The sequence below is a fragment of the Piliocolobus tephrosceles genome, chromosome 16, assembly GCF_002776525.5.
Source record: "Piliocolobus tephrosceles isolate RC106 chromosome 16, ASM277652v3, whole genome shotgun sequence".
Classification (NCBI taxonomy): domain Eukaryota; kingdom Metazoa; phylum Chordata; class Mammalia; order Primates; family Cercopithecidae; genus Piliocolobus; species Piliocolobus tephrosceles.
In genome coordinates this window covers 72,774,921-72,780,380 of record NC_045449.1, presented here as the reverse complement: position 1 = coordinate 72,780,380, position 5,460 = coordinate 72,774,921, and the positions used below count along the sequence as shown (strand labels likewise).

The 5,460-nt window shown below is 55.5% G+C and overlaps 1 protein-coding gene across 2 annotated transcripts in view; it reads left to right on the top strand.

The window, feature by feature from the left end:
* Positions 1-1,082: 1,082 nt before the first annotated feature.
* CANT1 (calcium activated nucleotidase 1) overlaps positions 1,083-5,460 on the top strand; it is a 22,478-nt gene continuing 18,100 nt past the window's right edge. The window contains exons 1-2 of one of the 2 annotated variants that reach the window (XM_026455875.1): positions 1,102-1,179; positions 5,271-5,379. The gene's annotated coding sequence lies outside the window, so the exon portion shown is untranslated. Of the gene's footprint in view, positions 1,180-5,270; positions 5,380-5,460 lie in introns of both variants that reach the window. The other variant, XM_026455873.1, reaches the window with a different exon arrangement.

Sequence of the window (5,460 nt, the reverse complement as noted above, 5' to 3'; positions counted from 1 at the left end):
ATGTGAGACATGGTTGGGACTCAGTTTAGCATGACAAGAAACATTAATGAATTCAAGAAAAGTTTGCCTCCTCTCCAAAACCAAAAGTGCGTAACAGTGTGTTTAGCACATTTCTATTTAAAGTAATTTAAGATACGTGTTTATGACTTGTTTGAATACCATATAACATCCTTCAGAGGAATCACAACAAACTAGAAATAGCGATCGCCTCTGGGCAGGGAATGCAGAATGGCAATGGGAGGCTTTTCACTGTGCACCATTTATATAATTTCAATTCCTCCTCTTGTGTACCTGTTACTGAACAGAAGGCTTTTGAGAGAGCTGGGGGAAGTAGCTGGTGTGGGGCAGGAAAGCTGAAGGTGCAGATGGGCAGGGGGCTGGTGCACCCTCCTGTCAAGATCTACTGCCAGAGGCTCCACAGCCACCAGGCCTTTCTCACAACTTTGGGATGGAGGAGAGTGGGGCCAGGGAAGCCTTTTAACAGAGCACCCTAAAAGATCTCAGGGGCTAGGGCCAGAGAGGGGAAGGGAGAAATCAAAGACCCTTGTTTGGCAGGTTTGACAACTGCAGATTAGTTTCAGGGAAACACCCCACCGTCCCCACCCCAGGACACTACCGCCTTAGACCTCCCCAATTCGGGCATTGGAAACTGGTCAGCAGCACTCTGGATGAGGCTGTTTTGAAGGGCCAAGGAGAGGGGCTGTCTGTCTGAGAATGAGGATGGCAGAAAGCGGCCTACACTTTTCAACCTCCCAAGACTACGAGGGTCGGGAGGCCCATGTAAGGGGGCCCTAGCGTCTCGCTCGGGGAATGAGAACTTCCCTCCCCAGTAGCCTCCACCCCCGCCCCATGCCTCCCATCCCAAAATATCTGCTTGGCGCACATTCCAGCGCAACGCGGTGAAAGAGGGCCCTCGTGTGCCAGTGCGGACCCTCGCGCCCCTCCACCCTGCAGCCAGACAGCTGCTTCTCCAGCGCGCAGGCGCAGGAAACAAAAACCACAGCTCCCAGCAACCCCCATCGCCGTCCCTGCGCAGCCGCAGAGCAGAGGCTGCCGGGAACGCGGGCCTAGAGGCGGGGCGAGCGCGCGCAGGGCGGAAGTCAGTTGCTGTCCTCCGTCCCCGCTGTTAGTGCAGCCGAGCCCCGCCGCCCGCGGGCACTGGAGCCAGCCCCGCAGCGGGTGAGTGACTCTGCGCCCGCGGCCGCCGGCGCCCTGCCCCCGCCACGGGCCCGGGTCCCCGTCCCGGAGCCTCCTGCCGCGTCCCGCCCCGTGACCCCTCAGGCTCCCCTCCCGTCCCACCTGTGCGGGACTTCTGTCCCCTGACTCGCAGACTGGACTGGGACTCTGCCCTCTGGCCTGTGGGAAAGTCCTCTTCTTCCGACAGGCGGTCGACACCACCCCCTCTGACTTTTGGGACACCTCTTCCCTGGGACTAGCGTGGGGACCATTCCCTCTGATTAGTGTGGCCCATCCCCGCTCAGATTAGTGTGGGACACCCCCCCCCATAACTTTGGGGACCATGCCCGTCTGACTACTGTGGGGCACCTCGCCCCTCTGATTAGTGTGGGGCTCCTCCCCGCTCTGATTAGTGTGGGGACCATCCCCCTCTGATTCATGTGGGACGCCTCCCCGCTCTGGCTCGTTTGGGGCACCCCTCCTGGCAATGACCCCCTCTCACCGCCCTCTGACTTCACATACCCCTTCTGTGGTCTATGCAGGGTCTCTCTGGACTGATAAGGGAATTTTCTCCCTCTGACTGGCACTTTGTCACACTTGTAGCAGGCTCACCTTCCCCACCCCATCCCAGTCCTTGCTCTCCCTGCCCTCATCCAATTTGGAGTCCTCCTCCAGGCAGCACAACTCACTCCCATCTTTCTGCATGCAAATGATTCGCTCTCCCCACCATACCTGTCTCACACCCCTACTGCCATCCGGTCTGGATTCTCTCATCCTCGGGGACTGGCACCTCCTTGCCAGACCATGTTGCCTGGTGCCTTTGCTTCTCCCTCCGAATGGTCTTTCTATTGCCCTCTGTGTCCCTAGGTTTGGCACAGAGCACCTGTGACCACTCTTCCATCTGCCTCCAGCAGACACATCTCTCTCCCAGGCACCTTTCCCCCTTAGTGACCCCTGGAAAAGCAGTCTCTTAGTGCCCAGCTCCATTTCTCATTTTTTTCTTGGGGTTGTATGCCCTACGGCCTCTCCTACCACATTTTCAACAAAGCAGGGGTTTGGGAATGTGAATCTCTTGGTGTCAAGTGAATCTGGCTAGCTCTCCAGTGTAAGGGCCCAGACTTGAAACAAGTGTCCGGTCGTAGAAGGCTCCTAAAAGGAATCGAGTGCCGCAGCCCTTCGGGATCCGCTGTCTCCCAGCTCCTCCTCCCTCTCCCTCTGAGGAGCTTTGCTGAAAAAGGTCCCTCCAGGCCTGGGCCGCAGACCCTCCCTCCAGCCCCACCCCAGGCCTCTCAGCAGGACAGTCTGGCTGGAGCCTGTGGAACAGCAGTGGGGCTCCTCCCAGGTGCTCCTCCCTGCCGGCCTCAATGAGCCCTCTATCCGAGCACAGGCCCCTGCTGAAAGGCACATTGAAGGAGCCAACCCTCTCCCCTCTGGACGTGGCAAGGGTTTCCTGTCAGGGCAGCCCCAAGCATCTTCACGGCCAGGACTCAGGTGAAGCGTGGATTTGTCCAGGCACTGTCACGAGGCCACCGCAGCAGTGTGGGGACCAAATTCTAGTGTCACTTTTTCATGTCCAAATTCACCTGATCACAAAAGAGAATGACACGTCACCAGGTGGTAGAGGAAAGCATCCACTCGCAGCGGGATAGGACCCCTGGACCTTGGGATGCCTCACTGGAGGGGCTCGCCTGAGGTTTGACGCTTCTGTTCGCCAGAGGTCTCCTTTCTTCCCCTTAGGCTATAACCATATTTTCCTAGCCCATGGCTGCTTAGTCAGTGTGTTGGTGTAAAAGCTGTTGGTACTCCAGAACGTTTTCACTCGCCTCTCACTGTGCAGCTGGTCTGCAGGGCCTCCCTGAGCTGCAGAGGATGTGAGGAGACCCAGGGTGCGGTAGGAGCAGTTCTCCTTGCCCTGTGGGTGTGTTCACCCTGCCACCTGGATGTGACTTTCGAGGTGTGTGTGTGTGTGCCTGTGCAGGCTCCCACAAGTACATATGGCCCGTCATCGGAGTCTTGGTACTTTCTGGCAACCGTATAGGTAGATAGGTAGATGTATAAATGCTGTAGTGCTTTCTCTTTCAAAAACAGAAGATCTGAGACTTGGAACTATTCAGGTCATGAAATGGGTCAGTACTATCACAAGGAAGTCATTTTTCTATTGTTTGTCGAATGGTACCAGGATGCTGAGGAGACACAGCGTTGATTCTTTTCACTCAGTGCATTCTGAACCATCGAGATTTTCTGGAAAGCTCTTATGAAATGCCAATATCAAGGGAATTAAAAACTTTTATATTAATTTTTAAGAATGTTCATGTTGATTTTCCTTTTACTTTAATCAAGATGGTTAATTAGGAGAAAATCATCCTGGCGATAGAGAAGTCTGGGCAGACGTTCTGTTTTTGCTTTTGGACCCTCCTCATCTCTGTCATGCGTGCAGTGGTCAAGTGGAGCACGTAGTTCCCAGGCAGGACACTGCTCCCACTGTCCTCTGGGATGGTTCTATGGGAAGGGAAGAAGGCACTGAAATCGAGCTTAACAGTGTGTGATACCACCATGTGGGGGTGGGGCAGAGGTGAGACTGGGACCCTCTAGAATGGCTCTGCAGGTCTTGCTGGGTTGAATGAAAGTCCTGGCGATACAGCCTTTGTGTCCCAGGAGCCGGGCCCTGAGGAAGGCCTGAGGTAAGAGGGTGGCAGTAAGCAGGTGGGCTCGCGCAGGTGTGAAAGCCAACCCTGATCCAGGTCCACGGGGTGATGATCCCATCCCGTTATTTTCACACACCCTGGAAAAGGACACCTTCCCAGATGTGTGGTGCTGTTTGGAATGTGCCTTTCAACTGAGAAGGTCACTTTTTGGCTAAAATTTCTCCGGGTGTAACATCGATAATACAAATTAAGCAGACGCAGCCTCTTTGCAATGCAGTAATTGCAAACCGGAGAGGGTTCTGAAGCTGTGCGCCCACCCCATAGACAGTGACTGGTCCCAGCCCTTGGAAAAACCTGGAAGCTCTTTCCCCTCTTCCTCCTGTGATTGGTGGAGGAACAGCTCCCCGAGATGTGCATGTCCTACCTTCTGAGCCCATGAATATGTCACATTACATGGCAAAAGGGAACTAAGGTTGCTAATCAGCTGACCTTAAAATAGTGAGGTGATCCTGGATTTTCCCAGGGAGCCCAGTGCGTTCACAGGGGCCTTAAGAACAGAAGAGGGAAGCAGAAGAGCCAGAGGGAAATGATGGCCAAGAGGCTTAGGGAAGTGCAGTGGGTGGGCTTTGGAGAGGGAGGAGAGGCCACCAGGCAAGGAATGTGGGTGCCTCCGGAAGCTGGAAGAGGCATGGGAATGGATTGCCCCGAGAGCCTGAGAAAGGAGTACAGCCAGCCCATGGCCCGTGTTAGACTTCTGTCCCACAGGACAGTGCCCGCTGCCCGCCGTGTGCCGGATACTAGGGGCTAGGCACTGGTGCAGAAGTCAGATCCTGAGCTTGACCTTTAAGGAGGGTGCTGTCTGTGGAGGTGGGATGGCCTGAAGGACAGACTCCCTGTGACCTTCTCCTTCCTTCCTGGTTTCCTTGTGCTGCCCACCCCCGAGCAGATTTGACGTGGAATTTGCTTTGCAGGTACAATAGCCTCACAAGTGCGGAAGCAGGGATCACGTAACGTTTTCAAGGAGTCTGGCCCATAGCAGGCATTAATAAGTGTTTCTTTGAGATGCACCACCCGTGTTCTCTCAGATGCTGTTAGCACGAGTGTTTGAAGGCCGTTTGAAGGCCTTGGCTCCTGCCTCGGCCGTGCTGGAGAGTCTGTAGGTCAGGGTTTGCTCTGTACTGTGGCAGTGAACACAGTGGGCACTCTGAGGCCGGCCTGCGTGCTCTCTGAGTGAGGGAAGGGAAAGGAAGGTAGCTCTTCTCCAGAGATAGGGGGTTGGCGCACCTGCCACCTGCCTACCTGTCCCTTCCGAGGAGGTGGGGACTAGGATGTGGTGGCCTCTTAACAATGCTATGACTTCCTGCCCTGCCTGGATCCTGAAAGGGAGGAGCCTGGCAGCCCTCAGTAAACCTGCTGGTTCTGCCACCTGTCCTATAGCCACTCCTGCAGGAGCTGGAGAAACAGACCCTCTTGGCTGTCGGCTGTCCAGGGAGTCGCTGCTCCCTTCATCACAGCCTTGTGCAGAGTGCAGTGGCAGGCCTGGGGATGGCCTCAGGAGGTAGGTGGCCCCTGAGCCTATGGCTTCTCCTGGGAAAGGGCAGCAGCAGGGAGAGGCCTCCTGGGTGTGCACAGAGAAAAG